The sequence below is a fragment of the Pongo abelii genome, chromosome 15, assembly GCF_028885655.2.
Source record: "Pongo abelii isolate AG06213 chromosome 15, NHGRI_mPonAbe1-v2.0_pri, whole genome shotgun sequence".
Taxonomy (NCBI): domain Eukaryota; kingdom Metazoa; phylum Chordata; class Mammalia; order Primates; family Hominidae; genus Pongo; species Pongo abelii.
In genome coordinates, this window is record NC_072000.2 from 73,363,942 (window position 1) to 73,388,522 (window position 24,581).

Sequence of the window (24,581 nt, forward strand, 5' to 3'; positions counted from 1 at the left end):
GATAGATGATTAATATGGACAATCGCTATAGATGCATACACTATACTATTCTACTTTTGTGTATGCTTGAACAATTTTTTCTTCTTTTTTTTTTGAGAGTCTCACTCTGTCACCCAGGCTGGAGTGCAGTGGCATAATCTCAGCTCACTGTAGCCTCCACCTCCCAGGTTCAACTGATTATCCTGCCTCGGCTCCCTGGGTAGCTGGGAGTACAGGCAAGCACCACCACACCCAGCTAATTTTTGTATTTTTTTTAGAGACACGGTTTCACCATGTTGCCCAGGCTGGTCTCCAACTTCTGACTTCAAGTGATCTGCCTGCCTTGGCCTCCCAAAGTGCTGGGATTACAGGCATGAGCCTGGCTGAACATTTCCATAATAAAGAGTTTTGGATTATGTTTAATGTTCATGATAGAAAAAGAAAAAAGAAAACAAGACTCTGCAGGATGGGCTGAGATACTCATGGCTCACTAAGACCTACAGCATAGTCTCTCCTGAATTGAAGCAGCTTAAGTAAAAACAGAATATTGTGCGCCTGTAGTCCCAGCTACTGGGGAGGATGAGGCAGGAGAATCGCTTGAACCCTGGAGGCGGAGGTTGCAGTGAGCAGAGATCGTGCCACAGCACTCCAGCCTGGGTGACAGAGCAAGACTCCATCTCAAAACAAACAACAACAAAAAAACCAAAAACAGAATATCTGCCAGGCCCAGTGGCTCACGCCAGCACTTCTGGAGGTCGAGGTGGGAGGATCCGTAATCCCAGTACTTTGAAAGGTTGAGGTGGGAGGATCACTTGAGCTCAGGAGTTGGAGACCAGCCTGGGCAACATAGCAAGACCTTGTCTCTACTAAAAGAAAAAAAAAAAGAGAAACCAGAATATCTATACCTTTGTGCCCAACTCAACCATTCTCAGCCTAAGGTCTCCACCCATCACCCAGACAAATAATCTTTAATGTTCATTCTAGGCATTTATAGGATGATTTCATTTTGCCTAATACTCAGTAATTCAAAATTCATGGCTATTTGTTAAATGCCTTGGGATCATTTTAAATGATGTGCCCTTAGTAACTAACATGATGATGACAGCCCAAGTCCACGGGAGATTGGAATCACTGAGGCAAAAATCATCGCTGTGATGGGGCCTGCTTCTTGACTTTGCCCTCAAGGTTAGCATCAGAAGATGTAAGCTAAACACACCCCCTTACTCCACTCAACCCCTCATTCCTTTAGGCAAGGTATTAAGAGCCCTGTGCAAAGGCACTCTTCAAGTATGCGTTGGCAGAAAAACAGCCAGCACAAATTGAGGCATAATGTAAAACCGTTATGCGGCTTTTCATCCAGCAGAGGGCGCTAAATAGCTGTGCCCAAGCCTCTGATTCAACAAAGCAAAGGAGGGCTGGTGAAGCAAGGGAAAGTCAGTTCAGACGCAAAAGCAGCTCTACAGTTGTCTCCCTTAATCACCTAGTCAGTTCAGAAAGGCAGAGATTTATTGTTTAGTTCCACAGAGAGAGACTGACCTGCAAATAATCCAAGTGAAGAATATTTAGCATCATTTCAGACCATTTAAGCCAGCCCCATGGGCCTGGCAGTTGGATGAGAATGGGGTCAGCCTCAGGAGAGGGAGCCCAGCCCCAACCTCTCTGGGGCACCAGAGGTGGAGCACAAGGACTTCTAGGGAACGCAAGGCCTTTCTTCTCAGTGCCAGTGCCAGGCAAAGACAAGCAGAGGCCAGGCCTTCTAAGCCTGGTTTCCTCACAAACAATTGCTTACCTTCAACTCATCTGAGAACCCCAAGAAAATACAACTACATACTCTGATTTTGGTTTTTTGGATTGTTTTCATTCTGCACTAAAATCACTAATTCATCAAAAAATGTACTATAATCACATTGTGGCAGCAGCTTTGTAGTTACAGAAAACCTTTATACTTAAAGAGTACCCTTTCCCAAAGGGTCCCAAGCTATAAGCAGAAACTAAGCAAGCCCTTACAACACACTATAACAAAAGTAATTATTTAACATTCTTTTTATTTTATTGCTCAGAAAAGCTGAGGTAAGGATTTGCTTTGGGTTTCCTCAAAAGCCAGCCAAGCACAGGACTTAGAAAGCAGTCTGCAATTCTGGATCGAATGCTCCTGGAACTTATCATTGTTTGAGGAGCGAAAAAATAATAATTTAAATGTCCATCAACAGAAGTCTGGTTAAAATTATTGTTTAATAAAATAAGCCAGACATAAAAGGACAAATATTGTATGATTCCACTTATATGAGGAATAGTCAAATCAGAGACAAAGTAGAATGGCAGTGGCCTGGGGCTGGGGGAAAAGAGGAATGAGGAGTTATAGTTTAATGGGTAGTTTCTCTTTTGCAAGATGAAAAATTCTAAAGATGGATGTGGTGATGTATTAATTACATGAATGTAATTAATACCACTGAACAGTAAGTACACTTAAAAATGGCTAAAATGGTAAATTTTATGTTGTATATATTTCACAATAAAAAAGTAAGAAAGTTTACTACTTATATATGTACAATGCAGCCTAAATAAATAAAAGCATGAGGCAGCTCTGTCTATACTCACATGGAACAATTTCTAAAATATAATGTATTAGTGACTGTATTAATTATTCAAAACATTCTTTTAACAAGTAACTCAATGGGATTAGATACAGAGCTTGGGGTTTCATCTTTGAGAGGCAGCAAAGATGGTGCTATAGAAGGGTACAGGAAGTGCAAGCTCTGGAATAAAAGAACTTGATTCAAATCTTGGTTTCACCATTCATGTGTCCTGGTTACTCTACTCCTCTACCCTAATTTTTTTATTGTAAAATGGAGAAAATACCCACTATTTCTCAGGTTGGTTGTGTGTGGTGAGATAATGTTTGTAAAAGCACTTAGCCCAGTGTGATATATATTAGGTGCACACAGCTCTCAAAATGTCCTTGTATCCCTAAAGTATCATCCATGAACTTGTCCTAATTTTTCAAACCTTGTTTTAGGTAGCATTAAGAATATCAATAGTATGATACAATTACACAAAAACATACACAAATTTATACATACAAAGACAGATACAAAATGGTTAGCAGAGGTCATCTCTTGCAGATAGCAATTTTACTTAATACCCTTTTATATTGCTGAAGTGTTTTCTTTTCTTTTTTTTTTTTTTTTTTTTTAACTGTGAAGCCTAAAGGAAAATCATTCAGCCTTGCTTTCTTCTCAGCCCATTTATTCCTCTTCAGTGAGTGTACTGTGTAAGACCAAACCTCCTTTTGTGTTAACCATACCTCTCCTAAGCTCCAAGAAGCTGCAGCGCATTACAGAGGCACAGTCTGTGTGACACACAGCCCAGCTACGTCAGTGGATGGAAAATAAGTCTGTTTTGTTATTTTTCCAAAGTTGAAAATAATTGATATTTGTACAGAAATTCAATCACATACATATTTCATTTTATTGTCACTTGTGAGGTAAGGATTATGTAGGCCCTTTTTCTAGACACGTATCAGAGAGATAAAATGACTTGCTAATAATCCAAAGAGCTTGGCCTGGAGCCTAAAACTAAGTTGTATCCATTCTACCAACATGCAGAGGACAGAACAGCACCTGGCATTCCAAATGAGGAATGTTCTGGTGCTTTACACAAGGAAGAAAAGCACTTTCCAGGCTTTTTTTTTTTTTTTTTTCATTTTAATGATTTTATCTATTTTTAAGTATAGAGTTTTGTGGCATTAACTACATTCACATTTTCATATTGTTGTGCAACCATCACCACATTTTATCTCCAGAACTACCCCTTCCCGCTGACAACTGCCATTCTCCCTCTGGACACCATTCACTTAGCACAATGTCTTCAAGGTTCATCCATGTTGTAGTGGGTGTCAATTTCATTCCTTTTTAAGGCTGAATAATATTTCATTGTATGTACAAACTACATTTGGTTTATCTATTCATCCACTGATGGACCCTTGAGTTGCTTCTACCTTTCAGCTATTGTGAATAATGCCACTATGAACATTAATGTACAAATATCTGTTCAAGCCTCTACTTTCAATTCTTTTGGGTATATAACCAGAAGTGAAATTGCTGGATCCATATGGTAATTCTATTTTTAACTTTTTGAGGAATTGCCATACTGTTTTCCACAGTGGCTGCCCCATTTTATATTCTCACCAACAACGTACAAGAGTTCCAATTTCTCCATATCCTTGCCAACTCTTTTTATTCTTTGCTTGTTTGGATAATAGTCATCCTAATGGGTGTGAAATGTTTGCTGGCCTTTTTAACCTTCAAATAATAGCCTAAAATAACTCTCAAGTCCTTATTAAATATCTCAAGAGCGCATCATTCTACAAACAGTTTGAGTTATCTTTCTTCATGAGTACCTACCCTGAAATTCAGTTACCATTTTTCTATTCACTCACCCCATCCAGCCCAAAAGAGTTTTCTGTAGTTTATTTATCCCCTATTGTTTTGCATTTCACTGCCTCAAGGAACTAATATCATATATAAATTTGGGAAATTTCATATTCATTCTCTCCTCAAATCACTTACGAAAACATTAAGAGCGCTAAGCTCTATTTACTCAAGCCAGCCACTTCTGTGATTAGACCTATTTTAGAGGTGGATATAATGTGGGGCAGCATAGCACAGCACAGCATTCAAAACCACAGGCTTAGTCTCCATGTAGTAAGACATAGGAAAAAATAATAAGAAAAAACCCACAGGATTAGGATACACAAACACAGGTTCAACTCTCAATGTCACCGGCTCTTACTAGCTGTGTGCCTTTAGACAGGTTACTTAACTTCTCTAAATTATAGTCCTTCCATCTGTAAAACTGAGAAAACAACACTACCTCTTTCACAGTGTTACCGTTAGGATTAATGAGATAGATGTGTGTAAAAGACCTGGCCCAGTGCCTGATACATATTAAGAGCTAGATAAATGTCAGCTAATTATTATGCTATTTGAACTCAAACAACAGCTAACATCAGTTAAGTTTACTCTGGGTCAGGGACTATCCTAAGGGTCTTATATGTAGTGGCCCTTCCAATCCTTTTAACAACCCCACGAAGTAGGAATTCACATGAAACTACAGAAAAGCTACATAATATGAAGGGGTACACAGCTACCAAGAGTCATTGTTGGGATCTGAATCTAGGTAATGTGGCTCCAGAAACCATGCTCCTTACCATGATGCAATCCAGCCTCGCAAATATGAGGCCAGCAGCAAAGTAAATGAGTCAGACTTGCCAGATTAAGTGACACACTGAAGAATATATCTGTATTTTTAAAAGATAAGCCACCATTCAGCTCTAGCCAGTTGCTGCCATAGAGAAATACAGACTCAAGGTTGCCAGATCTCCCAATTTTTGGCCCATGGATAAGTTAAGGTTGAGTGATTTGCCCAAGGTCACAAAACTGCTGTTCAATGGCACTTCCCAAATCGAAACCAGTAGGCAGGGAAGAGGGAGGGGTACAGGCAGGTCTGGAGAGATAAGAGAGGTGGTGTCACACAAATTTTGCTCTTCACTACAGAAGTAGCTATAGGGATAACATCTACAGGCATTACTTCTGCTGACACCCTGTTTTTACCTAGTACCCTTCTGCTAAAAGCTGAGTCCACTTATCTACCTATTATCTCATTTTTCCATGTCTCTAATGAGGTAAGTAGAAAAGAAACATTATCCCCATTTTAAACATGTTAAAAGTGAGGTCCTGGCTTGCCTTAGCTCCTACCTAGAAGCACTTTACATTAAATAGGAAGTATTAAGCACCAGCAACACCCTAACTGGACAGCTAGAGCCCCATAGAATGAAATGGTTTCTCCAAAATCAGATGACTAATAGCAGTGGAGTTTAATAAAGCTAGGGTTTTGAAATACTAACCCTAGCCAATGTCTCTAATTCCTGATCAGAAACAGAGAAAGAAATCCACAAACATTCAAATACCCCTTTCTCCTTACACCAGAGTCACAGAGTAGAGATGGAAGGCACCTAAGAGTTCATCTTCTAACATCCCCATTTTGCCAGTGAGGAAACTGAGGCACAAAGAGGTTAGACTCACCTGTCCAAGAGCACACCGCCAGTTACAGGCAGAGTGGGATTCAAATCCAAGATGTCTGAGTCCAAAGCCCCTGCTCTTCATAAAGTGTGGTAAACATAGGCCACTGGATGATTTTAGACAGTAGAGAAATGATTTTAATAATTACGTATTTTAAGGTGTACTAGAAAAAAACAACTAGCACATAAAACCCGTGACTTAGACTTTATAGTAATGTCAAGTTTCTTTCAAATACTGTTTATAAGGAAAGTCAACTTAGAAAAAAATGTTAATAGCACAGGTGACACTCCTTATATATAACAAAAATCAAAAATGTGGGGCTCAAACTTCTGAAATTTGGAGAACAGGCACATTTACGACCTCCTTAAGAGAGGGACTCTAAATCAGAGGCTGCAATTTGATATACACCCAGATGCAAACAGGGTTAACTAGGGAATAATCTCAAAAGGAATTAGGAGAATGTGACTGTTTTAACAAAGAAAGTTACAACCTAATGAGTTGCACTGTAATCAGTCTAAAGGAAGACTACAAAATGGCCAAAACATTAAAATATTCAGACTCACTAGTAATCAAGGCCAGTTGTACGAGAAGTCGTAATACACTTTTTAGATGATGCCAATATTCTGACTGAATTGGTTAAGATAAAATAATGCCCAGCAGTAGCCACGATGCAGTCTCATAATACATTGGTCCAAGTGTAAATAAGTTGGTTTAACCATCTTGGAGGACAATTGGGTGATAAATATCAAATGTATCTTAAAAATATAAAAAAATTCACACCCACTGACTCAGAATTCCACTTCTAAAGATTTTATTCTAAGGGAAAATATTTTTTCCCTTGGATTTAGCTACAAGGATTGTGATAAAAGCAAAAAATAAACAGAAGAAACAAGACAGAATTGGTTAAATTCTGATGTAGACACTTGAAAGGATATGATGTCATGATATCATGCTTCAGAACAGTTGTTCTCAAAGTGTGTCCCATGGACCCCAGAAGGTCTGCAAAGTCAAAATTCTTTTCGCAATAACACTACAATGTTATTTGCCTTTTTCACTGTTTGAAACTGTACTGACAATGCAAAAGCAATGGCGGGTAAAACCACTGGTGCCTTGGCGCTAGGGCAGTAACGGCAAATTGTACTATTCATCAGTTTATTCTTTAACTGCCACTCATTCACAATAAGACACAAATGCCACATTCACTCAGGAGTGCCTTGATGAAGCAGTAAAAATAATTGTATCAAATTTCAACCAGAGTACACACCTAAATACTCTGTATGACAAAACAGAAAGTACACATAAAACACTTCTGCTGCACACTGAAAAGCAATACCTATTTTGTGAAAAAGTATCTATGAGATAGTTTGCATTGTGAGCTGAACTGGCTGCTTTTTTCACAAATAACATTTTTACTTGAAATTACTGAAAAAGTATGGTTATTCAGACTTGGATATTTGGTAATATTTTCTCAAAAATGAATAAGATGAGCCTGTCACCTCAAGGAAAATAATTGGCAGTATTTGTAGCCAATGATAAAATTCAAGCTTTCAAGTAAAAATAAAAATTTTGGAAAAATTGTATTTACCATGGTGAACATAACCACTTCCCAATACATAGAGGCTTTTCTGATGAGACTGGTGGCAATGTCAACAAATGTGACTTTTTAAAATATACAATGAAATGTGTCAAGATTTGGAAAACCTGAAAAACTCAGTGAACCAGTATTTTCCAAATGATGGATGTATGATGTTATAAAACGATGCATGGGAGGAAAGACCCAAAGTTTAGGACAGATTAATGGATTTTAATGTAACAATGTAACAGGCTATGACAAATTATTCGATATGGTTTTATATTCTACATTGCAACTAATCGTTAAGAAATTTCTACTTGTTTTGATACAGTATTAAGGAAGAATATACAGTTATCTAAGACATTAACATGCTCTCCCCTTTTATAAATACTGATGTGTAAAGCTTTTTTTTTGGATACAGGGTCTTACTCTCTCACCCAGCCTGGAGTGCAGTGGGGCAATCATAGCTCACTGCAGCCTCAACCTCCCATGCTTAAGTGATCCTCCTACCTCAGCCTCCAGAGTAGTTGAGACTACAGGTGCACATCACCATGCCTGGCTAATTGTTTTCTTTTTTGTAGAGACAGGGTCTTGCTATGTTGCCCAAGCTGGTCTCGAACTCCTGGACTAGAGCAATCCTCCCGCCTCAGCCTCCCAAAGTGCTAGGATTGCAGGCATGAGCCACAGCACCCAGCCTATAATTTTCTTTATATACTTCAGCTAAACCAATATTTTGCAAGATTAAATGTGAACGCCTTTTATTATGACAGATACACACAGATTTGAGAAAATGTAACAATGACACTCTTCTTGCTATTTTTTTTTAATTTTGGAAAATATACTGTTTTTACTATTTAATGTTTTTTCACTTATGAAAACTAATATTTTTTCAGTTTGAGAACTGTTACTTTAGGACAGTGGTTTTCAACCCAGATGATGTTTCCCCCCAGGGAAAATCACCCTTGACAATATGTGACACTTTTGGTTGTCACAACTGGAAAGATGCTAATGCTAATGGCATACATTAGGTAGACGCCAGGGATGTTCCTAAATATCCTACAGTGCACGGGACAGCTCCTCATAACAAAGACTTATCCAGCCCAAAATGTCAGTAATGTTCAGGTGGAGAAACCCTGCTTTAAAAGAATATGCAATGATATATGAAAAAATATTAAGTTTTAAAATATTAATCTTAATATTACAAAATATCAGAGGTGGCCTACTTTCAATTATATGTTTAATATACATATACTAAATGTATCAAAAAGGCTACATGTTCCAAATATTAACAATGGTCATCCTGAATAAGTGGAATTACTTCTTTTTTCCTCTAAATATCTATTTTCCAAATTTCCTATAATTAATACATAATAGTTGTTTAAATTATGAATGGGAGGGAGGCCTATCTTGTAAGTACCATATGCTGATGACTTGTATGATTTCAACAGGCAATTCTCCATAGTCAAGTATGGAATTAGTGACATGTCAAAGAATAAAAGTTCCTCAAATAGAGCTGGGGGATACTAAAAACGGGTTCTTAGGCCCTCAAAACCAGTAAACTTATTAAGTTAGTGGACGATGCATTGCCAGGTACTTCCAGATCACAGATTGTCTTCATCTCCAGCCTTACCTCTTTTGCCATAGAGAACTAACCTGGATAATATGCTCTCCTGATTATATCACAAATACTCTTCATCCATTCTATGAGCAATTTCTGATTATTCTTTTTTTAGTTTTGTACATAAGAACACTGTCTGCCTGGACTTTTGCAAAATTCCTTGTATACACAAAATTAACAACATAATAAAGCTTTCTTGTCTCTTCTTTGGCAATTCTAAAAAGACTGAATCAGTGAAGGCCCTAACACTTCTAGGAATGCACACTACACCCAGCCACCTACCAGCAGATGTAAACAGAGGTGTCAACTCTGAGACTAAATCAGGGGCTAGCTGCCAAACACTCAAACTTCACTTGTTTCTCTCCAGTACAGTAAGCCCCTTTGCCCATGATTTCACTTTCTAGTTTCAGTTACCGTTAGTCAACCAGGGTCCGAAAATATTACAGTCAAGATATTTTGAGAGAGAGAGACCACATTCACATATTTATTACAGTATAATATAATAATTGTTCTACTTTATTACTATTGTTAATGTATTACTGTGCCTAATTTATAAATTAAATTTTATCATAGGTATGTATATATAAGAAAAAACATAGTATACATAGGGTTCAGTACCATCTGCAGTTGCAGGCATCCACTGTGGGGCTTGAAACTCATCCCCCACAGATGAGGGGGGACTACTGTATGTCTAAGGCAAAGCACACACTTGAGTCATCTGTGGCAGCAAGTGATATAAATGACGTATCTGTGCTAAGCCATCAACATAGTCAAGACACCTATTTAAAAAAAAAAAGGAACATAGCAATCCTCAAAGGTTCCAATTAGTCACTTAGCTTTAACTTGTAACACCAAGATACAACTGGAATTTAGATACAAGACTTGAATGGAAATTCAGCATGGGGGAAGTTGTGTAACAAGATTTTGACAGGCATCTGGATTTGCAAAGAATTCCTCCTCCTGAGTAATGTTCTTGGAAGGAAACAAAGACTTTCCAAAGTAAGGAAGTATAGCTCAGCAGGCTAAGAATTAAAACTGGAGACTCAACCAGAGTGACAGTGGGCCTCCACCCTGGAAAATCTCTACCTACTCATCTGTAAAATAATAGGGCATCACCAATTTAATCAAAACCATGTTCAGGGCAATCACACTGCTGACAGAATGTACTGGCAGAATAAACCACTTAGGAGTTTAACCCTTTACTTGAGCAAGTCCTTTTTAAATGCAGAACCTCATGACTTTCCCTATTGAGGGAAAAGGTCAGAAGACCCAGAGTTTAATCCTGATTGTACTACTCACTAGTTGTAACCTACTGAGCAAATCATTTTACCTCTTTGCTCCTTTGTTTACTTATATGTAAAATTAAAGACTTCTATTAGACAATCATTAGTCCTTTCCAGCAACAAAATTCTGTGATTCTACAGAGACATCAGAAGCCTAAGAGCACAAACGAGAGTGGTGAAAACAGGACTCCAACCAGATCACTTAAACATTTCACAACATGAAAGACATTCTAGGGCCAGGCACAGTGGCTCATATCTGTAATTCCAGCACTCTAGGAAGCTCAGGTGGGTGGATTGTTTGAGCCCAAGAGTTCAAAATCAGCCTGGGCAACATGGTAAGACCCCGTCTTTAGAAAAAATAAATTTAAAATATTAGTCAGGTGTGATGGCACGTGCTTGTAGTCCCAGCTATTCCAGAGGTTGAGGTGGGAGGATCACTTGAGCCAAGGAGGCAGAGGCTGCAGTGAACTGTGATCACACCACTGCACCCCAGCCTGGGCAACAGAGTATAATCCTGTCTCAAAAAAGGAAAGAAACAGAAAGAGAGAGAGAGAAAGAAGAAAAAAAGACAGTCTGGCCAGGTGCAGTGGTTCGCACTTGTAATCCCAACACTTTGGGAGGCAGGGTGGGAAGATCGCTTGAGGCCAGGAGTTCAAGACCAGCCTGGGCAACATAGAGACCTTGTCTCTATGAAAAAATTAAAAATTAGGTGGACATGGTGACGCACACCTATAGTATAGTCCTAGCTACTTGGGAGGCTGAGGCAGGAGGATCAATTAAGCTTAGGAGGTCGAAGCTTCAGTTAGCTATGATCATGCCACTGCACTTTAGCCTGAGCAACAGAGCAAGATTCTGTCTCACAAGAAAGAAAAGACAAAAAGAGAAAAGGAGGCTTGGGCATGGTGCCTCATGTCTGTAATCCCAGTACTTTGGGAGGCTCAGGCAGGTGAATCACTTGAGGCCAGGAGTTCGAGACCAGCTTAACCAACATGGTGAGACCCCATCTCTACCAAAAACACGAAAAAATTAGCTGGGTGTAGTGGCACAGGCCTATAATCCCAGCTACTCAGGAGGCTGAGGCAGGAGAATGGCTTGAACCCAGGAGGTGGCGGTTGCAGTGAGTGAGATCACGCCACTGCACTCCAGCCTGTCAGCACCACTGACAGAGTGAATAAGACCCTGTCTCAAAAAAAAAAAAAAAAGAAAGAAAGAAAAGAAAAGGAGGAGAAGGAAGGAAGGGAAGGAGGGAGGGAGGGAGGGAAAGGGAAAGAAAGAGAAGGAAGGAAAGAAGGGAGGAAGGGAGAGAAAGGGAAAGAAAGGAGGAAGAAAAGAGAAGACAGAGAGGCCAGGCGCAGTGGCTCACACTTGTAATCCTAGCACATGGGGAGGACGAGGGGGATTGCCTGACCTCAGGAGATCGAGACTAGCCTGGGCAACGTAGAGAAATCCCATCTCTACTAAAACTACAAAAAATTAGCTGGGCATGGTGGTGCACACCTATAATCTCAGCTACTTGGGAAGCTGAGGCACGAGAATCGCTTGAACCCGGGAGGCGGAGGTTGCAGTGAGTCAAGATAGCGCCATTGCACTCCAGCCTGGGCAACAGAATGAGACTCTGTCTAAAAAAAAAAAAAAAGAGAGAGAAGACAGGAAAGACATTCTACAGCCATATACCTGAAAAATTACAATCCCTGAAAATTCTTCTCCGGGCCACTTGAGGGGGAAAACTTTTACTCCAAATATACTCTGGTGCTGGATAGCTATCCCAAAAAATTAAGCCTATAACATTTTTTCTTGCTTATTTAATTCTTATTTATCATTCATATTTTACAGATGACTGTAACATGGTTTTAATATCAATATCACATCCACTTTTAGTTAAACACTCCTCAGAAAAAATTTCAACTCAGTGGAGAATCATTCCTCAAAATACCTTGTCTCAAAATCAACTCTACAAAGAACAACAACCCATAGGAAGACTGTAAAAACAAAAAAAAAGTACAAGTAAACAGTATAATAAGAACTATAAGATGATGTATATAGAAAGGATGGAGTAACATTAGCCTCTGGACCTGGCATGTTCATAACGGTTTCAGCCTTTTTTTTCCCTTTCAAAAGGCAAGTGACTAACTAACCACTCTGCTTCTCAGCCTCTATCTGGTACCTCAAAAGTGGCAGCGGAGTCCAGGAGCGGTAGCTCACACCTGTAATCCCAGAACTTTGGGAGGCTGAGGCAGGCAGATCACCCCCGCCTAGGGACTGAACTCTGTCAGGAGTTCAAGACCAGCCTAGCCAACACGGTGAAACCCCGTCTTTACTAAAAGTACAAAAATTAGCCAGGCATGGTGGCGGGCACCTGTAATCCCGCTGGGATTACAGGCAGAAGAATTGCTTGAACCGGGGAGGTGAAGGTTGCAGTGAGCTGAGATCATGCCACTGCACTCCAGCCTGGGCCACAGAGCGAGACTCCATCTCAAATTAAAAAAAAAAAAAAGTGGCAGTTGAAAGACCTGAAGTAGGGAGAATGGATGCTTAAAGGCTTTTCTACTAGAGGCATCCCACGGTGAATGTAAGGAGCTAAGAGACTGGGGTTTTGGTTTTACTTGCATACCAGACAGTTCAATGATTTTAAGTAGGTGACCATATAACTTATCCTTTAAACTGGGACCTTTTTTTTTCTTTTTCTTTTATTATTATACTTTAAGTTCTAGGGTACATGTGCACAACGTGCAGGTTTGTTACATATGTATACATGTGCCATGTTGGTGTGCTGCACCCTTTAACTCATCATTTACATTAGGTATATCTCCTAATGCTATCCCTCCCCCGTCCTGCCACTCCACGACAGGCCCTGGTGTGTGATGTTCCCCTTCCCTAAACTAGGACCTTTTTAAGAATGAAAGGAACACTAATATAATTACACTAGGACAATGGGGGAGCTTCAGATGTTCTCAAGTAAATCAGGATATATGATCGGCTTGGTTACAAAGGATCTCAACAGTCAACAAGGCAGGCAGGGGACGTAGAGTTACCTAATGAACCTTATTAGGTAATCTTGCCTCATCTTATCAACTGGCAGAAGCCCCAGCAGAGGCAGAAGGGAATATGGGAATCAGTCCTCCTGCCAACATTATCTCTGCTTTGTGGATCCATTATAAACCTGTCAATTTCCTCAGACGCCATTTTCTCAATGACTCCTACATAATCCCAGCCCTCTGGAATATTAACTTTCATTTTTTAAATTGGCCCTAATAGAAAACAGTACTAGAGCACATTGACTTGATCTATGAATTATCAACTCTGTATCCCGAGAGGTATATGATAGAATTTCTGGTATTCTGGCCAGGCATGGTGGCTCACATCTGTAATCCCAGCACCTTGGAAGGCCAAGGTGAGAGGATCACTTGGGCCCAGTAGTTCAAGACCAGCCTGGGCAACATAGTGAGACCCTGTCTCTAAAAAAAAAAATTTTTTTTAATTAGCTGGGCACGATGGTGCATGCCAGCAGTCCCAGCTACTCGGGAGGCTGAGGTGAGAAGATCACTTGAGCATGGAAGGTCGAAGCTACAGTGAGCCGTAACTGCCCCTGCGCTCTGGTCTGAGCAACAGAGCATGATTCTGTCTCAAAAAAAAAAAAAAAAAAAGAAAAAAAGAAAAAATCTCTGGTATTCAACAATGCAAGGAATGAATAAAGTGGCAGGGAAAGTGAACATGAAGGCATGGGAAGATCAGGTAACTAAAGTGACAAACTACTATTGTCAAGTCTTTCCCTAAATCTCTGATTTAAGAAAACTGATAGGAAGAGCAAACTGAGTCCAAGACCAGAACCAACGGAGCAACCTTCCTTTTTACCCATTCAGTGAATGGCCATTAAAGTGAAATGCCTTCTCTTCCACAGAAGCAGAGTGACGTTGTGGTGACAGAAGTAAATTTTACTTACAAGAACACTATGCTTCAAGCTCATTAAGGATTAAACAGGCTTATCATCTGGTCTAGCAGTTACACCTCCCTTTATGATACTGTGTGTGTGAAAAAGTGCTTCCAAATGACTTACTAGCGCTCTCTGGGCAAATCAGCCCATATTAGGTTTACACTTTCTTCCAAAAAGCACTTTATTCTGAAGCACAGTATTCATCTGTGGCCCAGACAGGTATTTTCTCCCCATGTATAACTATATGAGGAAAGACACCTATTTGTTGACTGAAATTCAGACAGATGTAATCATTCAGCATGACTTGGGCAGATATTAAACTCAAATTATAGGTTCAGTAAATACACATGTATTGTTTTTACTTTTAATTGGGCTAACAGACAAGAGAAACCAACTTGATAACTAGAGTATACCTACTCCTAATTAGACTAAAGTAGGGAGTTAAACCCAGTGGGAATTAGTCACATGGTTATGTATGGAATACAGAGAGTGTGAGGAAGAAGGAGACTTTAGATAACTGCAAACATCAGAATCTAGGTGAGGTGAATGCTAGCACCAAGAGATATCTGCTTGAGAAGTAAGTACTGTGGCTGTGATGAGAACCCTGCTTACTGGCTCCAAGCCCACTCCCATCTTCGCAATCCCACCCGTCTTCCTCCACTTACATATAAAAGTGAAAAACTGCAGATAGCAAAATATAAGAGTGATAGCATCAAGAGAGGAGAATGAAGGAGAAAAAAAAATCAGATCCTTTAAAAATGCATATAACATTGTAAAAATTTCAAAGCAGTTAGCATGTCTCAGAAAACATTCAGACCCAGCCTGGAAATCTAGCTCCACCATAAACCATGGGAGCTTTCATAAGTTACCTAACTTCTGTAAGCCTCAGTTCCCTCATATGTAATATAAGGATAATAATACTACCCTAACTTACAAAAGATTCTTTTAAGTGTTACATATGCCTGGCACATGAAATACCCCCAAATAATATTTGATAAATAAATGACATCAAATATTAGCTATTTAAAAAATCTGTTAAACTTTTTTTTTTTTTTTTTTTTTACAAACAGCAATGTCTCAGCTGAACATTGGGCAAGGCATTCCTTCTTAATTTGGTAGGCACTGGGGAGTGCTGCAGATCAGCAGGGGATGTGAAACAATGAGTTGCATTTTGGGAAGCTTATATTATAATGGCAGTGGTGACTAATAAGTACTAAACCTGAAAAGAACAAAAACTTGAAAAGCAGTTATTGGAACCAAATTTTCTATAAAGTAATGGATCATGGTAATAAAATCTTTTTTCACCCCTAGAATTATGTTTCACTTCATTTTTTTATGACTAGTCAAGTGAAGCAATAGGAGTGGAGAAGGAACAAAGAAATCTGTAACTGGTTGTGATCAATTATTAGTTGTAAGCACCACTGCATTTGGACCGGCCATATTTAACTTCATTTTAACCACAAATAATGAATTCTAATATCTATTTTTCCACTAATGCATTGCCTGTTCTCTGGATTATAGAACTCTCAGCAGTAATTTATCAATGTCCTTCCTTGATTCTTTAGCACTCACTTATGACAATTAATACAAAACCTTCAAATCTCCTTGCCTTTCTACACTACAGGTAACACTGGCTATTTTCCAAGTGGCAAATAAGACATGTAAAGTGCTTAGCAGAACGCCTGGCATATGTTACAAGATAAAAAAAAAAAAAGTTAAATAATAATTTTAATTGTTATTAAGATTAAAGGGGCACAAGGCCAGGCACGGTGGCTCACGCCTGTAATCCCAGCACTTTGTGAGGCTGAGGTGGGCGGATCACAAGGCCAGGACATCGAGACCATCCTGGCTAACATGGTGAAACCCCATCTCTACTAAAAATACAAAAAATTAGCTGGGCGTGGTGGCGGGTGCCTGTAGTCCCAACTACTCGGGAGGCTGAGGCAGGAGAATGGCATGAACCTGGGAAGTGGAGCTTGCAGTGAGCCTAGATCGCACCACGTCACTGCACTCCAGCCTGGGCGACAGAGCGAGACTCCATTTAAAAAAAAAAAAAAATTAAAGGGGCACAAAATTGGTACTCAATAAATATTTTAATGAGTAAATAAACATACTTAAGTAAAACAAGTTAACCTTATTTACAGCAAAACACAGAGATATAATTTATCATTTAAGAGAAGCAACCAGAGTTGTACATGTGCTCCAGAAACTGCTAACATTCAGCTTTCAATTCTTTAGGACAGATCCAGAAAATGTGACCTGCCTACAAAGGGAAAAGAGAGAAACAGCACCTGCCTGGGAGCAATGAGTCCTACTTAGAGTCCTGACAGCCAGAGACAATGCAGACAGCTCTGGGCAAGTCACCTGTCTAGATCTCAGCTCCCTTTCCTGTAAAATGAAAATCCTTCCATTTCTCCGATCCCATGCAGAAAAGAGAAGATATAAAAGGGTTACCTAATGCAGTATTTCACAAGCTTCAACCTTGATCATCTTTTCATTTTTGCCATGTCCACATAACACCTTTATTGTTTTTCTTTAAATTGATTTGCATGATGATGGCTCACTGCAGCCTTGATCTTCCAGGCTCAAGCAATCCTCCCACTTCGGCCTCCTGCGTAGCTGGGACTAAAGGTGCACGCCACCATACCCAGCTAGTTTTTAAATTTTTGATAGAGATAGGGTCATGCTATGTTGACCAGGCTCATCTCAAACTCCTGGGCTCAAGTGATCCTCCTGCCTCTGCCTCCCAAAGTGCTGGGACTACAGGTGTGAGCTACTGCACCTGGCCTTAATTTACTTAAAAATTTAACCTTACCTTAAGTAATAAAATCATTAAAAATATTTTATTCATGTTAGCTAATTTTTCTAATGTGTCTAAAGATAAATTACTCAACTTTAAATATTCACTCAAAGATTATCTAAATTCATCTAACATACCCAAACTTTGGCAAATGGTAACCTAATTTTTATAACGGAAAATAAAAAAAAATTTTTTAATTTCCCATACTATAGCAACATAAGAAAATCAAAAAATTTAAAGGACAGGGAATTGAGTAGAAAAGAAATAGAATTTCATATTCCCACAATAATGTAAGGGTTAATTCAAATTAATATTCAGTTATTTTATAAGTAAGAATATTTTTTAAATAATGTGAGGCAACAAAAATTGAAAACAGAACTGATTCCTTCTTAACTTAGGTAATCTTCATCTGAAATAGGATTTTACTTCCTTTAACTTTAAAAGACTTTCATTCCAGCCTTGAGTATCTAAATTCAGACTAAAATAAGAAAAGCAATTAGTTTCTTCTTTCTTAAGACCATAAAAAGAAAACAGAGATTAAAATTAAGTGCCATGTTTATTAGCAATGGAAGTGCTCTTATAAACTTATGCTCTCTTTGCCTTGATCCATGCATGAGAAAATAAATGCACCTACTTCTTAACTTGGAATTCAGAGAGCGGTATGCATTTGTGTGACAACTTTTACTAGTCAATAGTTTCCCTGATCTAAATGACTCCAACGGTACTTTACAACCAAATCCATCAATAATCAGTGAATAAGCACATGCTTGTACCTGGGCTGACACTTCCTTTCAATGTGGTGGCCAAAATACATAACTGAGGACTACTGCTCTTTTTAGGAAATCTTAGCTATCAAAAACACATTGGCATAAATCAAATTAAAAATGATCCTTTGAACAATACTGAGCACAAGGACAACTTTTTGATGTATTAATAACAATGTTTAATGTGACTAATGATCATCAGCTAAACCTCACTAGGTTATTTTAAAGTAGAAGTGACAAACCCAGGCATAAATCTAAATTTGCCAGCCTTTGATAGGTATCAATTAGCTGACTAAAGAACTAGTAGGACAAATAATGTGTATCTATAAATATTCACATTACTTTATCCTTATGACATGATCTTTATAATTTATCATAGCAAAGTTCCTCAGGGCCATCTCTACAGGCCTTCTTTCTTTCCCACCAAATCTCACACGCAAGAGCATTTTTGCTGTATTAAGTATAGCAAACCAGAGAAAAAAATGTCTATTAAAGTATCATAAGGTAGAGGGGATATATTTTAAAAGGTCATGAAATGTTACAAATGAGAACTGAACACTCCTAAAACACCAGCTTTTTGAAAACATAATTTATATCTGATTCATTGTCCCTGTTCTCATAGCTCCTGTTTTACAAACAGTATGCACTCAAAAACTATTTGTTGAAATAATAAATAGACCAAATAATAAAATACCTTCACAGCAATGAATTATCAGTAAATAGAAAAGGCCAGAAGAAAATTTGAAAATTGATTCCTCAATTACCTTGTAAAATGTCTATACTATGAAAGCTTTTCAAAGTCAGAAACCTGCTCTACCACTGGCCATATTTCTCCTGATAAGTAACTACCGAACCAAGAAATTCATTCTAATTAAATGAACAGCTTTAATAAAGTCAGGCTTTATTTAACTGGCTAAAGCCAAACGCCTTACCTGCAGATAATGTGCTTTTAGACTAATTTATCTACAAAAAACTGATTTCATAAAATGTGATATAAACTAGTGACTGGGAAACAGGAAATAACCATTAATTAATAGGTTCAAATTAAGCATATAGGTGTAATCATAGCTATTATTCAATGCTTAAAACTACTCTTTGATGACAGTACTGGTTAAGCTTATTCACAAAGTATTTTGAACAGTTCACCTCATGGAGATCTTTCTCAATATTTCATGGTGTACTGTGCCATGTGCAGTATATGTTAGATGTTGAAGGTATCAATCTCCTAAAAGCCTTTTGTGACATTCAAGGGAAACAACAACAATAGTTGCAGCAGCAGTATAGCAACAGCATGGGTTAGGCCCTTGTGCTAAGAACTTTACAAATGTTATTTCATTCAATCTTTACCACAACGCTGTAGGGTATTATTATCCTTATTACATGGGTGAGGAAACAGACAAGAGAGGATAAGTGACCTGTCAAAGGCAACCCAGGTACCAAGCAGCTAGGCTGGTGTTCACCCCAGGCAGTCTGACTTCAGACTTCATACTCTACAATCTCTCTATATACATTATGGATCCTTATAATGATCAATATGGTCAGAGACCCATTTGAACTAGAAATAGGCTAAATAGTTACCCCATTTATAAGTATTATGACCAAGCAACTAAATGACTCTCCCCATTCACAACTCCTACATAATTAATACTTTGAAACATCATAGTTGCTCATGCTATTTGAAAAACTTCTGAAGGTACTTTTCCTATATTTAGTCATAAGCACACAAAAAAGATACTAATCTCTCAATATAACTCAAAACTTCATACTATGGGTTATTCTGCTACCTCTATAAGTTCCAATGCCTTAAACCTCGATTCAGGGGAAATAATATTATAGCCACTCTTATTCCAAAAAGCCAAATCTTTGTTTTTGTTTACTACTAAGATGACTTGCACAAACCCTTTACAACATATAAAAAGGCAGAGTAACAATCCAAGTCAAATGCACATAGAGATACATTCTGATTGGTCATCCAATCAGAGCCCTAAAAGATGTTCATTTTCTTCGGAAAAAAAAACAAAAAACAAACTTTAAACAAACATATAAAGGACCCCATTCTAAGAAAAAGGAAAGCATAAGAGGAGGCAATGAGAGCAATTTAGAGTACTAGATGCAACCAAAGACCTAAAAGGTAAACCCAAGATATCCCCTAAATATGCATACTACTGTAACCTCATTGATGTTGTTAGGATCTCTTGTAAGTGGCACTTCAACATACAATGTTGTTCCCCATCCCTCAAAGGACTAACACACATAAATATTCTAAGAAGAGACTACAATCATCAAGTATAAGCTAGTCTTTATAAAAAGTAATGTTCACGGGCCGGGTGGGGTGGCTCACACCTGTAATCCCAGGACTTTGGGAGGCTGAGGTGGGCGAATCACGAGGTCAGGAGTTTGAGACCAGCCTGGCCAACATGGTGAAACCCCGTTTCTACTAAAAATACAAAAATTAGCCAGGTGTGGAGGCATGCACATGTAATCCCAGCTACTCAGGAGGCTGAAGCAGGAGACTTGCTTGAACCCAGGAGGCGGAGGTTGCAGTGAGCCAAGATCACGCCACTGCACTCCAGCCTGGGCGACAGAGCAAGACTCCATCACCCCCACCACCCAAAAAAAAAGTAATGTTCACTCAAAACCAAGTTCATAAAGCACCTTCACATAAAACATTTCACTGACCATTCACTACCCCCATTCATCTGCCAGTGAGGGCAAATCTGTTATCCTCATTTTACAGATGAGTAGTGAAGGGACTTCCCTAAATTCAAACACTTTGTGACTGGCGGAGCCTCCAACTCAAATCACATGACATCAAATCCCAAGCACTTTCCACACCACATTGTGCCTCCACATTCCACATCAAAAAGTCACAAAACTATCATGTCTGCCTAATCTGCACTGATCTATTACCAACACTGTAAGAACAAATGTCTGTTATTAATGACACCATGTGTTATGAATACAAAAGAGAAAGAAAGCAAACTCAGTATTTTCTCTGAAAGGCCTGGCGCTCTGTTCTGCACCCAACCTATACTTTGACTAACATAGTTCTCACAACAAGCCCCTCAGGTAGGTGCCGATATTCCAACTGTATACCTCAGAAAACACATTCAGAGAGGCTTAGTAACTTGACTAAAGTAACAGATTAAACAAATGACCCAGCAATGATGTTAACCACATATCTGCTATACCACACTGCCTAACACAGTATCACAGCGATGCCCTTTTCTGGTCATAAACAAGAAAAATCAAGTACTTTTTAGGTTAAAGTATCTTAACGTGTCAAATAACCATTTCTCCACTTGTTGCTGTCGTAATTTCACTTCCAAGCACAGCACCTTTTCTCCTTCCTGATTTTCTCTGGTTTACTCAATATCTGCTGGCCTCACTGTGCCCTGGAAAAGGGGATAGCTGTTGGAACAGAAAAGTGATGTATTATTAACTAATAGTATTTTACCCAGCCACAGGAATCATGCAAATATTATTTCTGCCCTGGGTCTAAGTTAATTCTATCAAGTAGTATGTGTCAGTTATCAGAAATGTGAGCCTGCCCAAACAATTATGAAATGAAAACAATGAACAAACTATGAACAATCTATCATTTTAATCACAGCTCTCTAAGGGCTTTCCAAACGAGACAAGACACAAGAACAACAAAACGCACAAAAGTAATCTCATTACCATCCCAGAGTCTGGCATCCCACCACATTACAACATTGTGGACACACAGCATTAGCCTCAGAATACTGTGCTCCCCCACTCAGGTGTTGACTGCTAATGAGAGACAAAGATAGATAAGAAAAAAATATAAACATGACACTAGTTTTAAACTTGAGAAAATTATTGAAGGACTTCCCAGAACAAAATTTAATTAGCTTTAACAAGTTAAGTCATATTAGGACTCCCAAAGGGGACTTCCTTATCTGAAGCAAACAGGAGGAACTTTCTGTTAACACAGCTGTATACTCATAATGGAAGGTAAATAGCTAAAAAGGCTTTAAACCAAAACTCTATGTTCAAGGAACAAATAGGAAAAGCTAGGTGTATCTTAGCCAAACTGGAGGAGCGGTGGAATAGCCTGCTGATAGGACTAAGAACAGGAACAGGAGTAGATAAAAAGGAAACAGGAAGAACTGAGCTAGAGGGAGTATGGGGGGAAGGAGGAGGAGCAACGGGCAAAGAAGGCTGGAACCCAGGAAGTACTGATGGAGATGGGCAACACAAGCCTAGAAAAGTAAGGAAATAAATACCCAGAATCGAAAGGTCTGCCAGAGCCTCCTCTGTGGAAATGACCCTCCTCTTTTACAGGCTAAAATTAAGATAAAGGAAATGACCTGGCCAAGACTAGAGAAAATAGAGTTCATTTAAGTTACAGGGGAGCGTCCTGCCCAAGGATAAAAGTAGTAATAACTGGTAGAGAACGGAGGGAACTTTTTAGTGTTTTTTAAAATGTAACTTCAAATAGATAAATTATGTGGCATGGAAATTATCTCAATAAATTTGTTATTTTTTTAAAAGTGTGAGCTAGGCATGGTGGCTTATGCTTGTAATCTCAGCACTTTACGGGGTGAGGCAGGAGGATTACTTGAGGCCAAGAGTTCAAGACTAGCCTGGGCAACACAGGGAGACTCCAACTCTACAAAAAAAAAAAGTTTAAATTAGCCAGGCATGATGGCACCTGCCTGTAGTCCCAGCTACTTGGGAGGCTAAGGTGGGAGGTTAGCTTGAGCCTGGGAGATCAAGGCTGCAGTGAGCAGTGATAGCCCACTGCACTCCAGCCTAGGCAACAGAGTGATACCCTGTCTCAAATAAATACATAAATAAAGGTGTGTCAAGCTGGGCAACGTGTGACTACTTAAAATTCCGTTAACATGATTAGTTCAGTTATCTCTAAAAAAGAACCCCCAAATTCCCTCACTCGGTAGGTAAAGTTTACTTGTGTCTGGGAACTTCTCTGTTGGAATACATCGGGAGTTTTATGAATACATAAAAAACAACAGCAGGGAAACTGGGAGCTAGGTCTATAAAGAAGAGGTCTTCCCCCATTTTTGCTCTTCAAATTTATTTGATAAAATTTTATATGGTGGTGTGGGGGAAGGAGGCTTTTGTCTGAAAGATCAGGTTTCTTCAGAGGATCATCTAGGGCCAAAATCTACCTAGTCAAAGAGAAAACGATCTGGGGTCCAAAAGTCAAGTCAGTTCTGGACAGACCCCAGAAGGTTTATCATAAAATGATCACAGAAGACCTTTCTCTTTGCTACCCCCAAATTGGACTGTACGCCCCATGTCACTTCCGACGGTTACTCGCGAAGACAGATGCTTTGCCAAGATCCCAGAAGTTTCTGGCGAGCTGCTCACGGACACAAATTAGCCATTCGGGGACCGACCTGGGTAAAGCTAAGCGCCACGTCCAGTGCTGGGTTCCCCTTCATTCCTCCCAATATAGAAAAAGGGACAGAAGAGGGCAGCAGCCAAGCAGGAACGTCCAATCAGCCGTCTTCACCCCCCCTCCCCTGAGCCAGGTTTCGGGGAGCCGCCCCCTAGCCCTCACGTAGGCCCATTCCCACCCATCCCTGCCCTGGGCCCGCGACCCCAGGGAGGAGGGGACGACGGCGGCGAGCGCCCCCACCGGCAGCAGGCGCACCTCCCCAGGGGCAGCTGTCGCCGAGGCCCGCGGGGCCCGGGCCTCCCCGGGAGCAATAGGCTATCGATTCAGCTGCCTGTCGCTAGGAGCCCCGGGAGAGCGAGGCCTACACCGCCCGGCCGGAGCCCCGGCCTCGATTTCGCCACTTTCCCCAAACCAGAAGGAGAGCCCGGGGGCAACCAGGCCCGTCTGGGCGAGAGGGAGGAGAAGCAGAGACCACTTGCAACAGCGGCCGCGGGAAACGGGGTGCGGGGCGCCGGGCTCCCGCCAACAAGTCTCCCGGGGGTCCCCCACCCTACCCCCTGCCTCGCAAGTTGCGCATTCAAGTTCAGGCTGGTGCCCTTTAGCCTCCACAGCCCTCGCCACTCTCGAAACCGTATTAAAAACAAGACGCAGAAGAGGCCACAACCGAACGAAATGCGATGGTGCTGGGCCTCTAAGAACGCCGAGGGGGGCGGCCCACAGCGACCCGACCGCCCCAGTCACTTCCCCTCTGCACACCCCGCCAGCCCCCGGGTCGCAGCCCCCGGCCCCTCGGCGTCCAGGTCTGTCACCGTCCGCTTCCCAGCCCCAAGACCCCTTTCCCTTAACGTCGGCGACGGGGGCTCCAGCTCCCCCTTGCCTCCGGCGCTCCTCGGCCTCCTCCCCCTCCACATCCCCAAAATGCCCCCAGCACCTTTTAAAGTACGCGGAGGAAGAGTTTGCCGTCAAACTTTGTCGAGCGGTAACCTCGCCCCCCCTCCCCGGCCTACACTTTCAGGGCAGGCATCAGGAGAGATCACTTTGCACTTGGGATAAAGCGAATTAAGGAGCTGTCAACCATTTTAGGTCTTTTTTATAGAAGACATCCTCTCCTTCCCCTCCCCCTGCAATGGTTTTAATTTGACACCAAACCTTCCCACCGCAGAA

General features: G+C 40.2%; 1 protein-coding gene across 7 annotated transcripts in view; it reads right to left on the reverse strand.

Annotated features, from left to right (window-relative positions):
• The window catches only part of DCAF5 (DDB1 and CUL4 associated factor 5), a 100,795-nt gene that overhangs the window by 75,671 nt on the left and 543 nt on the right, over positions 1-24,581 (reverse strand). For 2 of the 7 annotated variants that reach the window (XM_063715134.1, XM_009249194.4), the window contains exon 1: positions 24,349-24,438. The exons of 4 other annotated variants lie outside the window; for them this stretch is intronic. The gene's annotated coding sequence lies outside the window, so the exon portion shown is untranslated. 7 annotated transcript variants of the gene reach the window in all.